This window comes from Mustela lutreola, chromosome 6, assembly GCF_030435805.1.
Source record: "Mustela lutreola isolate mMusLut2 chromosome 6, mMusLut2.pri, whole genome shotgun sequence".
Taxonomy (NCBI): Eukaryota; Metazoa; Chordata; class Mammalia; order Carnivora; family Mustelidae; genus Mustela; species Mustela lutreola.
In genome coordinates this window covers 88,781,010-88,803,341 of record NC_081295.1, presented here as the reverse complement: position 1 = coordinate 88,803,341, position 22,332 = coordinate 88,781,010, and the positions used below count along the sequence as shown (strand labels likewise).

Sequence of the window (22,332 nt, the reverse complement as noted above, 5' to 3'; positions counted from 1 at the left end):
TCTTCCTTGTTGAAAGGTGCGACCACTAAATTCTCTCCAGTGTAATGTGAGTGGACATTATGTATGCTAGCTTCTGGCCTGGCACATAAAGACGTTCCCTGTATTGTCTTCTGTGTATTTTCCTTTTTAATTGGCTGGCTGCGGATATGAAGGAAGGCTCTAGAGGCAGTGTTCAAACCTGGGGTCCATGGACTTGAAGTTCAGGGGATTCTATCAACTTGAATGGGAAAAGTAAATCTGTATTTTCCCTAACCTTGAATTGAGATTTAGCATTTCTTTCTGTTATGAAGAGCTTATAAAATACAGAAGTTTCAGTGGTACCTGGGACTTTGTCACTAGTAGAAATCACAGATATTTTCATATCACATTACAGTTGTTGCAGATATCTCAAAATATCATTACATTCATCAGTTCTCAGGAATAACAGCAGTTATTAGACCTGCCACTAGATTGCACATAATTGCAGTCTTCCTGTTGACAGACAGTCATGCAACACAACTGGAGGACACTGAGCAGGGGAAGGCATTCAGCCACCAAATGGTGAATTCACATGGTCTCATATCGGTGAGCCAGATGTCTATGCTTTCCAGTAATTCCTGCCTGTAGTTGTTGGTCAGTTAACACGTAGAGGTAAGTGAGTGGTTTTCATTGTCCAAGGTTGGCAATATGGAGTGATTAAAATAACAATGTTTTGCTTGTTTTTTTGTTTTTTTTTTTAAGTAGGCTCCATGCCCAGTGTGGAGTCCAGTGCAGGGGCTTGAACTCATGACTCTGATATCAAGACCTGAGCTGAGATCTAGAGTTGGATGCTTAACTGACTGAGCCACCAGATGCCCCTGAAATAAGAATTCTTAGCTCTCCTTGATATTGAAGGTATGCAGGCCACAATTACAGTCAATCTTCACATTGATATGTCTTTAAAGGATAAATGTAACTTTAACTCACCTGTGCTTTAAATGTGTTGTCCTTTAATAAATAAATAAATAAAGATGTCGTCTTGTTAGCTATTGAATGAATACAGAAACATGTGTATTAATTACTATATCAGGTTGTCTCTTTACATTTTGTTAGTTATACATCCACATAATTGGTTTGCTTTTTACTAGTATGAGTTTTGTTTTGTGGATTTGAAAATAGTCTAAGAAGGGGTCAACAAGTGTCACCAGATAGCCAAAAGGGTCTAGGGCACAAAAACAATTCAGAGGAAGCCTGGGGTATGGCTGAGCCACAATGTGGAAGGGGTCTGTGTCTCAGGGAAGAGAGCCTGCCTATTACCTGAACATACATTCAGGACTATAATGTGAGCAAAAAATAAACTTCTGTTCTTTTAATTTGGGATTTATTGTTAGCAGAGCATAACCTACTTCATGCAAAGACATTGATCTGTTGATTTGTAGTGTTTTTGTTACCTGTAGGAAGTTCAGAACCATACTGATATTTGTTCTGTGTCATTGCTCTGCTTTATGTAATCCTTAGTCCCACCATTAAAAACAAGTTGCTGTTGTTGTTTAACTGAATCCTTTTGTTCTGAAATTTCACATGCTGTGCCCTCCGGTAGCTCCATTAATTATGCCAGGCCCTCAGTGGGCTTTATATAGTCTGTCAACTTGTAACTTTCAATCTGAAAAATTGTTCTCTCTTAGGCAATGTTCTTATTTTTATTTAACAAATAATCCCCAAAACTTAATGGCCTAAAAACATAGCAATCATTTTATAGCCTCTTATGGACCTGGGGAAAGCTCAGGTAGGTGGTTCTCTCTCCTGAGGCTGTAGTCAGATGGTAGCTGGAGCTGGAACAATGAGTACTGGAGCACGTTGGGGGCTATGACCCCCCCCCCCCTTCTGTCTTCTCAGGGTAGCCAGGGCGATCCTTCCACATAGCTTAGCTTGGACTGGCTTCCAGCATAGTGGCCTTTGGGCAATCAGACTGCTGACATGGCACCTCAGGGCCCCAGGGCAATAACTCCAGAGAGCAAAGCAGAGGGAACATTGCCTTTGATGACCTAGATTTAGAAGTCACATATTGTATTAGTGAATACAGTCATGAAGACCTTTCAAAGTTCAAGGCCAAGGGAATCAGATAACATCTCTTGATGGGGTCGTGGCAAGGTTTGAGAAAAGTGTGTGGGATATGAGGTGTTGCAGCCATCTTTGGGAAATACAACTTGCTACAATTTCCCGTTTTCAGTTCTTTCATTATATTCTAATAGTCAGTTTTCATCCTCTGGACTAATCCTTTAATTTTCTTATCTATTCTCTCTTATTATCCCTCACTTTATTTTTTTTGCTTTGTTCTGCTTTCTAGGACATTTCATTGACTTTATCATCAACCTTACTACTGACTTTTACATTTTGACTACTATTTTTAATTTGTTCTCTGTTCCTTTTTATTTTTTTAAAATATTGTGTTCTGTTTTTGTGTCATAGGTACAATATCTTCTGTTATCTTTTTGAGGCTATGAATTAAAATGTATTTGAATTGTTCTGTTTCTTGCAATTCTTCTTTTCTCTATGAGCTTTTTTCCCTTAATTTTTTCCTGTGGTGTTTGAGTCTATTCTTAAGTATTTGATTATTTTTTGGATGTTTCTGATTGGAAATGCATAGATGAACTTGTGGACTGGTGTGTCTCAATCAGATGGCCAGCTGGCTGTTTTATTGGGAGTTCCAAATGCCAGAGTTTGCCAGCCTTTTCTCTGGGGCCATTTGGTTTCTCTGGAGAAGGCTTCTTCCATCTCCTGTGTGAGACCCAACCTGCTGGCATCTGGAACTGAGAGGGGAAGGGCCTGGGAAGCTTATTACCATGCAGACTCTGGTTTGATTTTCTTGGGTCTTTTGATTCCCCTTTTGGAATCTCCCTGGTTCACTTATCATACCATAACTCCAGAACAAATGTCAGGTCCCCAGCAGGTTTGGGGAGGTGCAGCTGGCTGATTGTAAGCTATAGGTGGGTCTCTAGTAATGGCCTCATTACTCTTATGCAGGGTTTCAAATAATCCCTGTGTCTAGCCCTCTGCTTCACTTTGGTTTTCTTCAGTAGCTGGTGTTTCCTATTTTTAAATCATTCCTAAATTTTCTGCAGCCATTAGGTTTTCCTCCCCATGATACCTCCTGCAGATATAGGATTTGACTTCCCTTCCCTTTGCTAAGTCATATGCCATTTTGCCATCTGCTCCCTTTCTTATTGGCATCAAGGATTTAAGTATCTGTTTATTCTATTCAAGATGGAGCTGTGTTTCTGTTTCTTGCTTTATTTTCTATTTTGGGTGGTATTCAAGAGGTGAAGGAATGAAGTCTGGAAACCTTTCATGCCTCCAGTGTCACAGTGGGCTTTGTGGATGAGTGCCCACAGGCCCCATGCTTAAGAGGGTCCAGCACTTGGTTTAATGCTCTACTGTTGTCTTCTTGAAATTTGTACTTGTTTTTGACAGATGTCCCTGTGTTTTCATTTTGCGCCGAATCTTGCAAGTTATGTAGCCTACCCTGTCCACTGTTGATCTCTTAAGGCATCTTCTCCAACTGTCTAAATGATTGTTTTGAAACAGAAACCCAGTTATGCCAAACTATTGCTCAAAAAGATTTCAGTGGTCCCCAAACCTTCAGGATGAAATCCAAGCATGCTAGTGTTGTGTCCAGCCGCTGTAAGCACCCAAATGGACCACCATGTAGCCTGATAACTGGTTTCTCAGTTTCCATCTTTACCTCCTATAGACCAAAGAGCCATCTTTAAAAAATAGGCTGGGCAGGCCACCCTTGTTCAAATCTCTTCACACTTAAAATACGGTGCAAGTCCTCACCCACACTTTCAAAGCCTCCTGTGGTGTGAGTTTTGTTTATTCTCTAACCTCACCACACCCATCCCCCACTCCACACCCCCACTGGCTTCCTTGCTATTCCTTCCTGTTCTATCTGGAAATCATTCTCCCAGGAAACTGCACCATTTTACTTGATGCAGATGTCTACTGAAATGTCACCTTCTCAGAGGGGCTTCTTAGACAGCTCCATCTAAAAAAGTGTCTCTTGGGGCATCTGGATGGCTTAGTCAACTGTCTGCAGTTGGTTCGGGTCATGATCTCAGGATCATGGGATTGAGCCCTCAATTGGGCTGGCTCCCTGCTCAGCAGGGAGTCTGCTTCTCCCTCCCTCCCCTTCTCCTTTTGCCCTCTCCCCACTCATGCTCACACACATGCTCTCTCTTCTCTCAAATAAATAAATAAAACCTTAAAAAAAATCAAACAGTACCTCTCATCATTCCCTATTCCCTTACCTGCCTTTATTTTTTTCATATCATTGGCCACACTAAAATTATATTTGCTTATTTATTAATTATCTTTCCGAATAGAACCCAAGTTTTATAAAGGCAGGAATTTCACCTCACTCACTATTTGCTGAATAAAAAAACATTTTTTGAATGGACACGTTTCAAGAAATATGCGGCAATCCTCACCACTGGGTAGGATATGGAAAGCAACATAATCTCAACAGAGGTCTGTTTGGATTGAAAGAAGCTCTGGGTGCCTATGGGATGGCAAGAGGAAAGAAGAGGAAATCTGGTGGTATCTTCCTGTGTGGGGCTGGAGCTATCTTCTCTGATATCCTAAGGAGCTGGTTTAGGTGTCTCTCTACGGCTCAGGAAGGTAGTCCCCTATGGGTAGATCTACTTTTTCTACTAGATTAAGAACACATGTAGAATAGAGACTATTTCTTATTTATCTTTATTTTCCTTGAGCCTAGGGAGTATCTGACACATAGGATGTACTCAATAAATGCAAACTGATAATGAATGAATAAAGCAATTCCAAAACTACAAGTGGCATCAAAAGCAGAAGTGACCCCTGAGAGAGGTTAAAATTTTGTTTAGAATTCTACTAAGGTTAGGGCTGAGTGACATGTCTCTTCGTGAGTTCCTTCAACATGACAGCAGAAGCAGTCCAGATCCTTGTGAGTATAAATTCAGATTGTCAGTTGGTGGTAGGCAGTGCAATGAGGAAGGAGGTAGAAGATGGGGTCAGAGGCTTCTGTGGTTGACGACAATGGATCATAGCTTGAACTAGGATGGTAGGGGTGTAGGTCGTGAGAAGTGATTGAACTTTGGATACAGTTTGAAATTAGAGCCAACATAATTTGCTGATGAATCGTATTTAGGGTATAGAGAAATAAAAGAACCAAGGATACTTCCAGAGTTTTTGGCTTGAGTAACTGTTTGCCAAATTATGCCATATACAGAGAAGGAGGAAGACCAAGGGTGTGGAGCAAGATTTCATTTAGAACACAGTAGGTCTGAAGTGATGGTTAGGCATGTGAGTAGAGGTATGGAGATGGCAGGAAATGAAGCAGGAAAATAGAAACCAAGTGCGGACTGGAGATATGCACTAGGGAGTCAATAATGTGTAGATCATATTCAAAATCATGAGACCACATGAGACTATTGAACTAGGTTGAATAATATCCCTTCAAAATTTATGTCCATTATGAGCTGTGGTTGAGATCTTATTTGGAAATAGGGTCTTTGCAGGTTTAATCAATTCAAGATGAGATCATTTTGTATTGGGTTGGGCCCTAATCCAAGGACTGGTATCCTTTTAAGAGGAGGAAGATTTGGATACAGAACCCAAAGAGGAAGATGACCACGTGAACATGGAGGCAGAGAGAGGAGTTACCCTGCTCAAACCAAGGATTGTGGGCAGTCACCAGAGGCTAGGAGAAGCAAGAAATGATTCTTTCCTCAAGCCTTTGGAGTGAGCATGTGCATTGATTTCAGGCTTCCGATCTCTGAACTGACAGAAAATACATTTCTGTTGTTTGAAGCCACCCATTTGTGGTCCTTTGTCATAGACGTTCCAGAAAATTACTACATTCATCAAGGGTGTGAGTGTAGATAGTGGGCAGGGGGTTCCCAAAGAAGGAGCCCTGGGAAACTGACTCCAAAAGAGATCAGGAAGAAGAAGATGATCCTGCAAAAGAGACTGAAAAGGCATGGACAAGGAGGTAGGAGGAAGACCAGGAGAGTGAGATGTCCCAGAGCCAATGAGAAGGGAATATTTCAAGAAGATAGAAAGCCTGAGGTGTTCCAGATAAGGTGGCAACAATGAGGTCTGAGAACTGGTCATTGGGCTTGTCCATGTGGAGATCACTGGTGACCATGACTGGCCTCGTTTTGGTGGAATGATTGATTTAAAATGAGAGAATGGGAGATGAGGAAGTGCAGATGGCAAGTAGACAATAACTTCCATTGTCCTTGATGGCATTTGGCAATGAGAATGATCTCCTCTCATCCTTACAGCAACCCTATGAGATGGGCCATCATTATTTACAGAAAGGAAAACTGAGGCTCAGAGGTATTAGAGAATTTGTGTAGTCCCCTGACAGAAAAGAAGTGTCAGAAACCAAAGTTGAGGGCTTCCCAGAAAATATTTCCATTTAAAGAAGGCTTTTTTCCAGCCTTTCACTTGGCCCCTACCTTTGTCTGATCTTTCCTGATGTTCAAGGGCCCATCCTCCTCCTGCATCTCCTAGAGAATTCTGCCTGGTGAAGTGAAGGGATGCTCAGTAATGGGGAACTTCATCTTAAAGACTAGTCTGTTTCCTCTCTGCACTTTAAGTCTTCAAGTAGAGGTTGAACACTCAAATGCCTCCAAGGGGCTGGTCAGATAATGGACATGAGTTAAGTGTGTCCTGAGTGGGACGATGAGAAATGGATAAGGCTGAGGGCAAAGTTGAGCAGAAGTCCCCACCTTAAGGTGTTTCAAAAACAGTGAGTATGAAACAGTGAGTTTCAAAACAGTGAGTCTGCCAACAAATTTGACTATGAAAATTTGGTCCCAGGCCAGCATGTGGACTCAGATATTTTCAGTCATCCCATCATGTTTCCTTTCCCAGGGGCTGGGGCCCTTACCCCTGAGACTCCCTGTCCTGACACAAATGGGTACCTCAGGCTCAACTTATGTCTAAAGAAGACTGGATGTAAGGGCTGAAGAGACACTGTCACCCCACAGTCCCTGCCCAGAGCTTTACTGTTTCCTGGGTCTTCATCTGACTCTTCTCATTGTGTCTTGCTGACTGTCAACCCCTTGCTGGCATTATGTCACATACTGGATATCTTCTACATGCCTCTCCAGAATCCCTTTTTGTCCACCTTGAGTGGATGATCTATACTGGCTACATCATGGCCTTCATGCCCTTTGGCTTCATGTTGGAATGGAAGCCTGACTGGAGGTCCAGGGGAGGGAACAGAGTGAGGGAAGATTACCTATTGCCCTGGTTCCCTCCCCACAAGGTTGCTTTGGGTTTCACCAAAGGTCATAGTTCCTCTCAAGGTGTCCTTCTCTATCTCACTCTTCTCTTGGTTCTTCTAATTGTTCCTTTCCCTTGCCTTTTAGTAGTGGTTACATCTCTCTGCTTGTATAGTCCCAGACACTGCACTATCCCTTGGGGTTTCCCCCATCTGTCCATATATAACTTTGTAAATAATAGTCCCTTTGTGCTGTATCTTCCCCACAAATTCTTGTTCACCCAGAATTTCAGAACATGACCTTGCTTGAAAGGAGAGTTTTTGCAGATGTAATTAGTCAAGATGAGGTCATACTAATTTGGGGTGGCCCTAACTCCACTGGCTGGTGTCCTTATAAGAAGGCCATGTGAGGACACACAAGGAAGAAGGCCACATGGTGATGCAGGTGGAGACTGGAATGATTCAGCTACATGCCAGGGGAATACCAAGGATTGCAAGCAATCATCAGAAGCTAGGAGGGAGGCATGGGACAGTTTTCTTTCAGAGCCTCCAGAAGGAACTAACCTTGTCGACACCTTGATTTTAGACTTCTGGCTTCCAGAACTGGGAAAGAAGTAAATGTCTGCTGTTTTAGCCACCCATTTTGTGGTTATTTGTTACAGAAGCCCTAGGAAACTTAATATGCCATCACACTTTCTTTCAATTCTTCAAACTAGACTGTGCCATCTGTTTCCCGTGGGGACGCTGGCTGGTAGAATTCTCTAGTTCATCTCCAGGACTTCCCATTACCCTCAGTAAACCCTAAATCCTTACCTTGGAAACTGAGATCCTCCCACTAGGGTTCCATACTGCTTTTCCAGCCCTCTTTTTGCTTTGTTCCCCCAAAGGTTTCCCCTTCCCCTGGCCAAATTGGAGTCTTGGCTCCTGATCCTGCTCTGCTTTTGTTCTAGCTACTCTTTCCTGGTTTCTCCACCCAGACCTCATCCATTCTTAAATCCAACGCCATCCTTCCTCCCCCAGCAGAAAGCTTTCCAGACATCCCAGCCTGTGGCGATCAACCTTATTAGCTCCTGGTGTCAACATACTCAATCCTAGGGCACCTGGGTGGCTCAGTCGGCTAAGCATCTGCCTTTGGCTCGGGAAGGTCATGATAGATTCCCTCGTCGGGCTCCCTGCTCAGCAGTGAGTCTACTTCTCCCTCTTCTTCTGTTTGCCACTCCCCCTTCTTGTACTCTCAGTCAGATAAATAAAATCTTAAAAAAATAACCCACACTCAATCCAGCATATGGAGAGGTACACACCAGTGATATTCACATAGTGTCTTGTGTGTGTTTCTCCCCAACTAGACTGCAAGCTCCATGAGATCGGAAGAGTGCCATATTCTCCAGGTCAGGTCCCACAGTGCTGGGCACATGATAATGATAGTGAAGAAAAACCTGACATGTTTCTGGAACTGATGCTATTAGTGTACTACCAGAGGAAGAGGCAGGACCTTCTAGGCGCCAAGAACCACCTACGGTCCACAGCTCAGTGACTCAACATGGGGGCCTTTGGAACTGAGTATCTGCAACCCATCGGTGACATCATAGTAGGGAAAAGGGCCTTCAGTCCCCTTGACTTCCATGGATTCAAAGATTCCACACTGCAAGAGGTGGAAAAGAAAATTCCCCCTTCTCTCCAATTACATTTTTCCTCTCATCTCCTCCTACATTTCAGTTTCTAGCCCAGACTGTATAAAAGGGTGAGTCTGACTGATTCTCCCACTTAGAGGTGTGTATTTGGAGAGAGGGTGTGTGGGAGGTTCTAATCCTCCAGCCTGAAGAATCAGACTTCTCCTTATCCTTCGCCCTCTACTCCCTTCCCTGAAAACTTCTCTGACTCACTGATATTTCTAGTTACCAGCTCCCTCCTGCCCTAGCTTTCAATTTCTCCATTTCTCCTCTTTTTAGAGAAAATGAAGAGACACCCTGTTGTAGAATCCATCTCTAAGTCCTTACTCCTGGAGGAAGACAACTTCCTTCAGAAAGAGGCAGAGTGAGTATTGTATTTGGATGGGGGTGGGGTGGGGCTCTGTCTTTGAATTTTCTTTGTTTCTCTTTCAACTGATTTGAATTTCCCCCCTTTTAGGAAAGCCAGGCACCCCAAGGGATCAAGATGGGAGGCAAAGGGAAGCCTAAGGGCTCTGCCCCCTCACCTACTGGGGAATAAGTTCTGCTTCTCTGTGCTCCCTGTCCCTGAGCCCTGCCTCTGTGGGTGTAGTCTAAGGACCAAAGCAGTGCTGCACCCCCGGCCCCCTCCAGTTTCCCGCCCAGGCTCTCAGGTGCTCCCTAGCTTGTCAGCAGGGAAGAAACAGCTGTCTCCTCCAGTGATTATCTTGAGGGCTCAACTCTCCCAGAGTTCCCCAAAGCCCAAGGACAAGGCCAAGGCCAAGTCGCAGCTCCTATCTTGGGATGGGTCAAGAACTTCCTGCAATGCCATACCACTACGCAAGCTGGTACCCATGGGCGTGTGGCCCCAGGGACTTCTTGACCCACTCCCCCAGTCCTTGCCAGATAAATTACTGCATACTATATCCCATTGGGAGGGAGCCATCTCCCCAGCCAAGGAGCCATCTCTCCAATGATACTACTTGTGGGGTGTGACAAACCCCAGTCCTCTAAATCATTCTTGTTTAAATAAAAACGTATTTAGTAAATTGTGGTCTTTCTTTCATATCTACTGAAACCACAGTAACTGTCTGAACTGAGAATATATTTTATCTTCTCATTCTACTCCCACTTGGGTTTTCCAGGGTCCTGATCTTATAATTGAGGGTGTTAATATTTTTTTCAGGTATGGCTGCCTGTTACCTGGTATATCAGGGATACTGTGGCCCTCCGATTTTTTTCTGTAGTGTCCAGTTCCAGTGGGTCATGGAGTTAGAACTACTTGAGTTCAATTTCCATAAACCTATAAACCCTGGTGGAATTTTGGCTGGAATTATATTGAATCTATATATCAGTCTGGTGAGAACTGATATCATTAAAATATGAGTCTTCCTATTCCTGAGCATGGTATATCACTCCATTTATTTAGGTGCTTAAATTCTCTCAGTAATGGCTTGTAGTTTCAGTGTAGAGGTCTTGCCCATTTTTCATTACATTTGTTTCTGGGCATTGGATAAGTTTCACGGCTGCTGTAAATTATACTTTTTATAAGGAATGTTTCTAAGTGCTGGCGATGGGTAGTGTGGGAAGGAGAGCCTGTGCAACACCAACCTTCATCTTTTTTTCTATAAAAATGGCTTTATTGAGATATAATTCACATACTATACAATCCACCCATTAAAAGTGTACATTTCAAGGGTCATTAATATATTCACAGAAATGTGTGATTATCATCACAATCAATTTTAGAACATTTTATCATTTTGCAAAGAAACCATAGACCTTTTAGTTGTTATCCATCTACTACTGCATTGCTTTTCATAATCTTATTTTCTATTTTTTGTTGCTGGTATAAAGAAATATAATTCAACTGAGTTTTACACTTGGATTTAAAGACTTGGTTAGACATACCTATTCTAGTAGTTTGTAGATTCTTTTGGGTTTACTATGTACAACTTCATGTCATCTGTGATTAATATTTTGACTTTCCCCTTCCCAAACTTTAAGCCTTTTATTTCTTTTTCTTGTATCATTGTCCTGGGTAGGACATCTAATGCAATGTCGAGTTGAAATGTTGAAGTGGACAGCCATTATCTTGTCCTGATCTAAAGGGTGAAACTTACTATTTCATCATTAAACATAAGGATTGCTATAGGGTTTTGTTTTATCTGTAAATAGTCTTTTTCAGGATGTTCCTTATAAGTTTACTAAGTGTTTTTATCATGAATTGGCCACTGGAGTTCAAATCTTGAATCTTCCACTTATTAGTCATTCTACTTTGGGGTAGTTGTTGACCTTCTTTGAGCCTGATTCTCTATCTTAAATTGGGGGAAGGAATTTCTATCTTAAAGTTTCTTGCAAAGTTGAGAATATTTATAAATAACACCCAATCTACAGCAGGCACTCAACTAAGTGCCTGGCGTTACACTATACATTTTTTTTTTTATCATTCTCCTCCCATTGTATATATGCCCCATGAAGGTTTGCTTTGTCTCTTTTGTTCCATGCTGTGTCCCTAGTTCCCTAGTATATAGAACCGTACCCGAAATAGATAAATTGCTTCAGCCAAGAAATTTTTGATTAATCAATGTCATTTCTCTCTTTTCTAGAGCCCTATGACTATGAATCATGGTTCTAGGGCCTGGAATTATACTTGCCCCTAGAGAATCACATAGTTCTCTTGGTCACTTCCAAAGTTCAGTGCCAACTATCCTTCTGACCTTTAAAAAATGTCATGTTTTCCCCTTCAAGGTTATTTAATCAATATCTGCAATCCCTTCCTCCCCAACTTGCTCTACATCAATGATAGAAGCCTGGGGTTGAGTCCCAGTCTTCCCAGGTGCATGCACAGCAGAGGGTAAGCCCCTCCCCATTAGTCTCTTAGACCTTAGAGATTTTCTCCAGTTGTGGTTCCAGTGCAGATGTGATGCTTGTGGCCATGTAAATCTCTGAGGAATCTGCTTTGCTTTATCAAAATCTCTCCTGAGAGCAGTGAACAAACCAGGTATGTGAAGAACCTTCTAGACTCCCCACAAGTTCTGAAATCCGGGAGATGAATGAAGAATTTGTAGCCTGAGGGATGAAGATCAGAACAGGGACACCTCCAGGCACTCCCCAATGCCACCTCCCTTAAGTTCACATCAGGTCTTCCAGAACACACCCTTCTCTGTCCTAGGATGCCTTTTCTTTGCCACCAAATCCTTTTTATCCTCTAGATCAAGAATTCTCAACCTTGGCACCACTGACTTTTTGTACTAGACAGTTCTTTGATGTGGGGGCTGCCCTGTGCTTTGTAGGACATTTAGCAGCATCCCTGACTTCTAGCTAGTAGGTGCTTGTAGTTATGATAGTGCATGTGGAGTTATGATAACCAAAAATGTCCTCAGACAATGCTAAATGGTCCCTGGAAGGTAAAATTGTTCCTGGTTGAGAACCACTGCTCCAGATGATCTTTCTAAAGTCCCCTTTTCATCAATGTCTTCTCAGCTCAAGTTGTCTCTTCCTTGGCCAGTTTCCTTTCCAGCTTATACTCATCCCCTCTCCTCTGAAATCTGAGTCAGTCTGAGCCAGAGCTGCCACCATGCCAGGTGAGAATAGAGTCCAACACTTACAGAGCACCTACCCCCTGCTGTTGCACAAATTATCTGATGGCAATCCTTGCAATAGCCTTGTGAGTAAGTAGATGTATGGACTTCTCCATGTTTCAGATGGTACTCAGAGAGGTAAAGTCACTTGTCCAAGGTCACACAGTTGGTAAGTCGTGGACTGGGAATTCAAATCCAGGCTGTTTGTTCACAAGATCATAAACTATTTACTCTATACCACTAGATATTTCCTCAATTGTTTCATTTATGTTCATCTACTTCCAGACTGGACCAAAAACCCTGACGGCATTTGTGGATGCCCCACAGTGCTGAGCCACAGGGGCAGGAGGGTCCAGTACGACGTTAGTCCTTGACTTCCTGCTATTATGGGGTTTGAGGCATTCTAATAAGAGTGTGTGTTGGTAAAACTGAGGATTGAGCAGAAGAATAATCTCAATTTGAAGCTTAAATGTATATTCACAAAATGCATTTAGTATAGGTGCACATCTCAATGAACTTTCACAAACGGAACACACTTGTATAACCTGATCAAGAATCAGATCGGCAGGGGTGACTGGTGGCTTAGTTGGTTAAGAGTTAAGCGTCTGCCTTCAACTTGGGTCATGATTTCTGGTCCTGGGATCCAGTTCCATGTTGGAGTGGAGTTCTGCTTCTCCTCTCCCTCTGTGTGTATGTGCGCTCTCTCTCTCTTTCTCACAAACAAACAAACAAACAAACAAATAAAAATCAGATCACCATCAGCCCAGAAGCTTCCCTCCTACTCCCTTCTCATCCTTTTTTGAAGTAACTATTATCTAGCCTTCTGATAGCATAGATTCCTTTTGCCTCTCTTTGAACTCTTAATAAATGGAAACATGCAATATGTACTCCTTTGTGTCTGGTTTCTTTTGCCCAGTATTGTCTGTGAGAATCATTCATGTTGTATATAGCAACAGTTTGTTCTTTTCCTTTTCTCTGTAGTATTCTGTTAGATGCCTATACCAGTTGATTTATTCATTCTACTAATAGTGGACTTAGTTGTTTCTAGTTTGGGGCTATTGTGAAGACTGCTGCTATGAGCATTATTGTATATGTCCTTTGGTGAACACAGTATACATTTCTGTTGGGGCAATGCCTACCTATGGGATTGCTGGCTCATGGGTATACATGCTTTAGCTTCAGTAGACACCGAAATTTTCCCAAAGTTTTTGCATTTGGAGACTTTTAGAGCCATACTTAACTCCCCCCACTCCCTTGCTTTTCTGAAGAGATTGGAGGAAAGGAGTGGTATGGCTTTTGTGGAATCTTCTAGATGACCACCATACTAAGAACCTCTTTATAGGAAAATAGTATCAGAGATGAAAAGGACAGTACAGATCCCAAGTCCAAGAATCTTTCTGCATAGGGAGAAACAGGCTCAGAGACAGGAGTTGCCTGGTTCAAGGTGGCATGGTTCTAGCCTGGTCTAGGAGCCAAGTTTCTAGACTCTGGATGCCATTTTGTCTTTTGAGTAACTGACGTCCTGATGGTCATCTGGAAGGTGATGGAGTGGAACTATATGCACCATTGGACCCACCAGGATTGTATGTGAAGCATGTGGGGGCGGTGGGACCGGTGAGCTGTCTTGCTTCCTATATTTTCCTTGAGCCTGGGCTGAAGCCAAGGAAAATAGAAGCCTGGCTGCTCCTTCCACCAGGGGAAGTCAAAGTGAGGGGCTTTACAATTAGAGTCTGGAAAATCTTCCACCTCATGCCCTCCTCCCCACCCCTACCCCCACCCCCCAATCCAGGGAGAGGCCTGGGGGAAGGGCTCTGCTGGCAATAGGGACAGGGTTCCAGAGTCTGGAAACAAGATGGGCTTCTCCCTCAAGGGGCTCACAATCTTGGGTAAAACCAGACAGACCTTGGGCGCAGAGCAAAACCCATTTATTACACACTGAAATTCCATCCACTAGGAACCTGGCGGGAGCCCTGAGCCAACCTGAACGGAAACTGCTAAGCCCGCACTACCGCCAGCTCCGGTCTCAATCCTTACCTGGTGCCCCAGACCCACCCCTATTCCCGCAGCTCTGAAACTTAGCCTGGTCCCCCGCCCCACCTTCCATCTTCAGAAAAGCGGTTTAAGCAGACAATCTGGAAGGGATAGGAAATGTTCCCCACCTTGTGCCAACTTCCCTTACCTCACACCTCCCTCCCCAGACCCACAGGTCCCCATCGGATCCTTGAGACGCAAGGGAAGGATGAAAGAACGGTTGCTTCTCTTTGCAAACTCTTTTGGCAACCCCCCTTCCCTCCCCAACCGTCTGCCTTCCCGCCCCGGCTCCCGCGCCGGGCTGGGGCGCCAACTAAATCTGATCAAAATGCAATTGCCAAGTCGTTAAGGTATTTGAATTTAAAAAAAAAAAAAAAACACACAACTCCCGAGAAAGAAAGTATTTGATGGCTAATAATCTCATTTCAATATAATGGGACCTTCTTCTGCAGAGAGCAAGACAGGTTAAGAGATATAATTATGACTTTGCAAACTCTCTCCCAAGCGCGGGAGACGCGCTGACAGGTCTGCGCGCTGCTGCGCCCGACTCCGCTCGCTCCGAGGGGAGACGCTTTGTCTGCAGGGCCGGTTAAAGAGACACGGTCCCTTTTCCCCCATCGGCCTACATTGCAATTTAACTGTCAGCCGCGTCTTCGCCCCTGGATCGGTGTCGGAGTCCCACGCGAGGGTCTGGGTGGAGTGGGAGAGGGAGACCGGACTGAAAGGAGGAAAGGAAGAGAGCTAGGGGCTGACATGTCAAACGCTGCCCGGGGAACCGGGAGCTGGGCTTTCAAACCCGCTCCCTCGGGGCTCTTTAAGGTCACGTCTGCACCGCAGGGTCTGGGAGGAGCGATGATTGGGGTTGGGGAGAGATTCCAGCAGTGCAGATTGATCGTCCATCTTCATAGTGGGCCTTTTTGAAGGATCTCGAAGGAACGGAATCCTTCCTCGCAGAATTGCTTGGTTTCAGCTGATGGAAAGGGATCGAATTAGGGAAGTGATGGGGGTGGCGCCCTTCATGGCCACTTTCAAATCCCCCCCCCACTCTAAGCAAACTTTCCCCCTCTCTTTACTTCAATGGGAGAAAAATAGCCATTTGGAGCCCAGATAGGAAATCCTCAAGGAATGGGTACTTTTCTTGGTTTTATATCTCGCCCCGTCACAAAAGTTCGAGAAAGGAAATCTCCGATGCGGTGTATACGTGTGTGTTTGGGGAGGCGGGTGGAGGCAAGCGAAAGATCTGATGCCGTTCAGGTGGAGAGGCATCTTGGGGCAAAATCAAGGCCAGGAGCTCCAGAGGTGTTTGAGCCCCGGCATCCATGGAGCTGCGGGCGCAGCGGCGCCGACGAACCCAGGCCGCCGACTTGCAAGTGTGGCAAGCGTGTGTGCACTTGAGTGCGCCTGTGTGTGAGTACGGCTCCCAGGAGAGCGCTAGGCTCCCGACGCAAAGAGGTGAAAAGCCGAGGCAGCACGCACGAAAGACAGACCGACAGACCAACACGCACGTCCCGAGGAAAGGAGCTGAGGTTAAACGGAGCCGGAGGCCATTGGGGTCCCCCGTCTTCGCTTCGCAGCTCCCCGATTCTCGCGAACCTGATGGGAGCTTTGCTCTAGGCATTCCCGGCCGCTCTCTGCACAGCCCACCTTTGCAATGAAGGAATTCGGAGGAAGCGGGTGTGCCACGAGTTCTCCCCAACACTCCAACCCCCAAGCTCCAGACCCCTCGAACGGTGGCCCGCCAGCGGGGAGACCCAGGTGAATCTCTGGGCCGCTCTGATCTGCTGGGCAGCCAGGCCAGCGAACTCAGGCCACTCGACGCAGCGACCGCTTCTCAAGTTGATGAGGCTACATATCCCGGGTCCCGGGATTCCCTCCGACCCTTGTGCCCGGGGCAGGGACTGTTTGCACGCCAGCCACGGAGACTCCCCAGAGTCATTCGCGCAGCAATAAAAACGAGGTTGGCGCTGTCACGTCCTGCGTGCACAGTACTCCCAGCATCGTATCCTCGAAGTGGGGTTTGGATGCGAGCGTGGTCATCTTCCGTCGCCCGTCGGCTCCCCCTGGCGGCCCCGGACGCAGGTCTTCCCGGCCGCCAAAGACCTGGGGAGGACGAGACCTCGGGAGAGAGCCGATGCTCACCTGGTTGGGCTGGGCAGAGCACCCTGCGGTCCAGCATACTACCCCTTCGGCTTCGTCGGGCCCGCGCTGACCTTACTGTGCTGTGGCGCCCCTAGCTTCCCCGACGGCGCACCGCAGGATGGGAAGGGGACACATCTGGAAGCAGCATCCCCCCCCCCCCCACCTCCATCCAAGATCCATTCACTAGGCAGTATTTGCCAGGCGGGTTTCTGACACCCCTTGCCATTTTGTCTCGGTGTTTAATGATCCTAGGACTAAAGCCAGGCGCGCGGCCGCTGCAGGGGAGCGATGCGGACAGGAACCATGTGGCCGCGAGGGCGCGGGACTCGGCTGGGGCTCCCGGGGTGGCGCTCCGGGGCGGGGGCCTGGCCCGGTGGGGGGCGCCGGGGACGGCGGGCGCGGGCCAGGCGCGCCGCCGGCGGGGTCAGGGGCGAAGGGGCAGCCGGAGGGCAGCGCGCGGGGAGCCGGCGCGGCGGCTCGGGTTACCTCGGCCCGGCCCTCCCACCCGCAGCTCGGGCGCGGGGGCCGGGGCGGACTCGGGCTGTCTCCCGCTGTTTGCATTTCTCTGGCAGGCGGCGGGGCTTGGGTTGAAAGGAATCGCCTCCATTTGGAACGTTGTTTATTTTTCTTAACTAGCCAGAGCCGACAGACGACCTCGAGAGCACGGCGGCCGGACTCGGCCGAGCCCTCGCTGGGAAAGGGGTCAAGACAAGGGGCGGCCCGACGAAAGGGCGCTGCAAGCCCCCGCCACGGGAATGCGTCCGGGTCCCCCCACCCCCGCGGCCGGGTGGAGGAAGGGTCGCGGTGGGGCGGAGAATGACTTTCTAAAAAATACTTCCCTCTGTCGCGGTTACCTTAGCTTTGACCTTGCGCAAGGCTGGGCGGCGAAGCGGTTAAGCTTTCAGGCTTCGGCGTCCGGGCGCCTTGGATTTCAGTTCCGTTTCCTCCAATTTTAGCTCTGTGACCTTGAGCGAGGCGTCTCTGTGCCTCAGTTTCCTCGATTCTCAAATGGCTATAACGTAGTGCTTAGCTCATTTGGTTGTTGGAAGGACTGAATGAGATCATTCACCTAAACCCTTAGCGCAGGCCCTGGAACTTGCCTAGAGCTTAGGAGAGGCTAGCCCCTCTTGTGGGGGCTGTGGGTGTTTGTGGTGCTCTGGCCACGCGAGGGTGGGTGGGGTGGGGGCAGCCAGCAAGTGCGCGGCCCACAGGGAAGGGGCTAGAGCTGGAGGCTCACGACTCTCAAGCTCTGGGGAAAGGTGCGGGCTGGGGAGAGTTCTGAGCGTTTTGACATGAAATGAATAAAATGCAAATGATATTCAAAGCAAGATGCTAACGAGGATCTATTCTTTGAGCGTCCACAGCCCCGGCAGTGCCCAGAACAGTGGCGGAGCTGGTGTGAACTCAAGCATGGGCAGGGTCCAGCAGCCTAGGTCTCGGGTGTGTGTGTGTGTGCCAGGGTGAGTGTGTGAGTGTCGGCGCGCGCCTGCTCCGGAATGTGCGTAGCCGGCTCCGGGTGTGCTCGCGCCGTCATGAAAATGAGGTCAGGGAAGGTCGTTCCACTCTGCAGCATAAATCAAGGAGGAAAGGAGAATGGATGTGAGAGACAGTCCCTGGAGACCGCCCCGAGAGAGGCAGAGCGAGGGAAGAGGGAGGGGGAAAAAGTTCTGCAGAGAATAGGGGAGAAGCTGGTCCAGGCAATCTCCCACCCCGCGCTTGTAGCCCGGTGGCGGGTCCCTTCGCGGAGCACCCGCGTCTAGAACCCAGCCGAGGTCGTGCCTTTTATCCCCCATCCTCCTCCCCAGGCTCCCGGGGATCTTTTCCTCTTCCCCGCCCCGATTTAAACGTTCCTCGTCTACGCGCTCTTTGTGTGAACACTGAAGCTCCGTGCACCCAGCCTGCTCAGGAGCTTGTAGGTGCCCACGTGCACACGTCAGTGGCACACAAAATCGCACACTTGTTACTCGCGCGGACAACCTCCGGGGCTCGCCGTCAGACGTTCCGGAACCGGCTGCTCTCCGCTGTCCTCCCGCTACGCCCTCGTTCCATGCGGTTTGCCTCCCGGGTCTCGCCAACACCCACTACCGCTGCGCGCGGGCCCCACTCGCTCTTCGCCTTCCGCCCGCCGCGGGAAGAGCGCGGTTCTCCGGGCCGGTGTTTCCCTGTGCGTATCCTGTGACCCTAGCCGGAAATTCCCGAGGCTCCAGCCGCCCTGGGCCGGAACCGAGACACAAATTCCGGGCGACCCGGCTCTCAGGCGAAGAGGGAAGAGCGTGCAGCAATCCGAGATGGAGGAGAGCGAGGGAGAGGGACCTCTCTGACCTCTTTCTTGCTTCTTGGAGACTTAAGGGCCAGAGGGCTGAATGGGGGTAGGGGACAGTGAAGAGATCACCCGCCTCCCCTTGGAACCTCTAGCTCCCAGAGCACTTTGCTCTCTGCTAGCACGATGGCTGCCTCCAAAACTGGAAAGTGAGAAGCGAAGAGGATGGACCGAGCCTAGGGTCTGCGCTTTGGGCCCAGATCAGATTTACTTCCCATCGCACTCTCTCTGTGGCAATGAGTAAGAACAATGATGATCCCTAAGGACCTGTACAGTAGGCACAAAATAGGTGCACACTAATATAGTGAATGAAATGTCCAAAAAGCTGTCACCACCATGACTCTTCCTGAGCCTCCACATTTTGTAGATTAATTCATTAAGTCATGAATTTATTCAACAAATATTGATTAAGCTCCGACTCACAGAGAAACAGGATGCCAAGAGCCTGGCCCTCTGGGCACTTCCATTCTCCTGGGACAGAAAGACAGGAAACAGATAGCCTGGGACCCATCATATGAAGTTAGGCAGAGGAGCCCTCCGCGGGGAGAATGAAAGATTATACTGGATTGGAGAGAGCCTCTCTGGGGAGGAGGCAGAGGCCTGAATGAAATAACAGAAGGAGCCATGCACACTTCTGGGGACAGAGTCCCAGGCAAAGGGTGTGGGAAGCCTGGGGTACAGCCTGGCAGGGAGGAGAGAGGAAGGAGGTGAAGTGGAAGGTCAGGCCCCGCTTCGTAGGTCATGGTGTGGAGTTTGGGATTATAGACCAGGCGTGATTTCGGAGCCATGGAGAATTTTTAAACATGAACATGGGACTGAAACAACTTGATCTATGGTTAAAAAAATAAATAAATAAATAAAGAGAATTTAACTAACTCGTCCCCGGTTTCCAGGTCTGTATCTTAACCCAGATCTCTAAAGGGGTCTCTGTTCAAAATACCAAGGGGACAAGCTTCAGCAAGGTCGCTCCAGAAGGGGCTCAGGAGATGTCGGGAAAGGTACTCTGTCCCTCCCACCCCTAATTTTAGGAAGTTGCCGGAATGGGGCAATGGATAGGGTCGTTAAATCTGCCAGTCTGAGAGTCTGGGCTGTGGGTGAGGATCCCCAGCCTGATGATCTCCACTTCACTTTCCTCTTCACTTTCTGATGCCCCACCCCATCTGCTGCCTTTGCTCTGCCTAGCTGGGCCTTTGCCGGCTGCGGAGACTCTGGAGAGTCGGATCGAGGGCAACTCTGGCACAGGAGGCTAAGACCTAATCTCTCCGACGCTCCAATTCTGCTGCTCTTCAGGCTGCGGAATTCTTTCCCGCTCCCACTGAGTCTGGTTGTGCGCCGACGGGCACTGTGGTCCCGCACCGCCGCCCGGTGGCCGAGGACGATACTGCAGCCGGAGTCGGTACAGGGTGCAGAACGTACCAGAGGCCGCAGGGGGCGCAGGAACAGGTTTAGTGACCGGTGCCAGGTGCCAGGTGCCTCGAGAGGCGCTTGCTTCAGTTACTTTATTTAACCATCCGACTAACTCCTGGAGAGAGAACTACGATTTCCCTCACTATACAGACAAGGAAATTAGGGGCCAAGAGAGGCAAAGTACTTTGTTTAAAAACATACAGCTAGTAAGCGGCAGAGTGATTTACCCGTTTTCATGCTCTCTTGCCCGCTTTGAGTGTGTCAAGAGTGTAATATTGACCTCCATCCTAGAAAGCTCTCCCTCCCTTTGACCCTGAAGAATCATCTAGAAAACGTCTTTAGCAGGTGCCCAAAGCTTCCAAGTCCGTCTCTGGAAGTGTTTCAAGGTCCTTTTCCCTATACCTACACCCTAAGCAGGTGTCAGAGGTCTGTCTCCTCTCTGAAATTCAGGCTCTTTGAGCAACTTTGTCCCTGACGGTGAAGAGAAAGCTGCTCTGTGTGGGGAGCTCCTGAACCTCAAATGGCACGAAAGAAGGGGAGGCAGGGGATGAGCACACTGAGCCCGCTCTGTGCTCCTTCCCCATCGTTAATAGCAAGGTCAGGAGACCCCTCCTTTGGCTTGGCATTGGGGCTCCCCCCCTTTTTAAAGATTTTATTTATTTATTTGACAGACAGAGATCACAAGTGGGCAGAGAGGCAGGCAGAGAGAGAGGGGGGGGGGGAAGCAGGCTCCCTGCTGAGCAGAGAGCCCAACGCGGGACTCGATCCCAAGACCCTGAGATCATGACCTGAGTGGAAGGCAGCAGTTTAACCCACTGAGCCACCCAGGCGCCCTGGGACTCCCTCCTTATCGGGCCCTGGGACTGCCCAAGCTGGTTTTGCACCTGCAACGGTCTGGGTGGGCAGAGGATTACTGGGCGGATCTTGCGCCCTTCCCGGGAGATTCTGCCCATCTCAGTGCGGAGCTGGGAACCGTTCGCCATCCTCTGCTGCCCTCTAGTGGGCTAGGTAGGATATGACTGTCGCCGGCCGCGTCTTTCTACCTTCTTGCCTTCCTTAACAAAGTTTCCTTCCCAGAGGCCAAACAGACCTAGAAAGGTCTGGCTGCAAACATCCCAGAGCTGTGTCCCCGTAACACCAGGATTATTACCCTCAACAAACATGTATAAGGGCCTGCCATGCACTTGGCTGTGTGGGAAGTCAAGAGGGAAGCCTTCCCCCAGCCCGCCCCTCCTCTTCTTTAAACCTTGGGCTGGAAGGGCTCACAGTTCAATGGAGAAGACAGACATGAAATGACTCCTACACTCATTTTTAAGACGCCTTTTAACTTTTTAAATAATTATAGATTAATAAAAAATTCGAAGATAGTAGAGGGACGTCCTGGGTACCCATGCCTTGCACATGTGGGTTCTCGAAACCAGCGGTGCAATCAAGATACCAAGATAGAGAATTATTCCAGCACCACGAAGACCTCCCTGGTGCTACCCCTCTATATTCACACCCATTCCTCCCTCAACCAGTATTCTTAACCATTGACAGCCCTTAATGTTTTCCATCTCTACAGTGGTGTCATTTCCAGAGTTTTATACAATGGAATCAAACAGTTTTATACAATGGAATCAAACAGTATGTGAAACTGTTTTAAATTTACTCAGGAAAAAAAAAAACAATAACAACAACTGAGATCCATCCAAGTTGTTGCATGTATCAGAATCAGTTTGATTCCCTGTGATTCCTTTTAATGGTGAACATTCCATGGAAGTATTACTGCTTATCTGCTGGGGAACATCTGGGTTGTTTTCAGTTGTTGGCTATCAGAATGAAGATGCTATGAAGTCATATATAGGTTTTTACATAGACATAAATTTTTATTTCTCTAGGATAAATTCCCGAGAGTGCAATTGCCCTAAGGATTCCTTCTTCCTTTCTTCCTCTTTCCTTTCCTCCTTCCTCCTTGTCCATCCGTCCTTCCTTCCT

At 47.5% G+C, this 22,332-nt stretch overlaps 1 long non-coding RNA gene across 1 annotated transcript; it reads left to right on the top strand.

Moving 5' to 3' along the window:
• Positions 1-8,771: 8,771 nt before the first annotated feature.
• LOC131833187 (uncharacterized) lies at positions 8,772-10,034 on the top strand. The gene is made up of 3 exons (XR_009354353.1): positions 8,772-8,969; positions 9,178-9,262; positions 9,356-10,034. It is a non-coding gene; the product is annotated as an uncharacterized LOC131833187 (long non-coding RNA).
• The last annotated feature ends 12,298 nt before the right edge of the window (positions 10,035-22,332 follow it).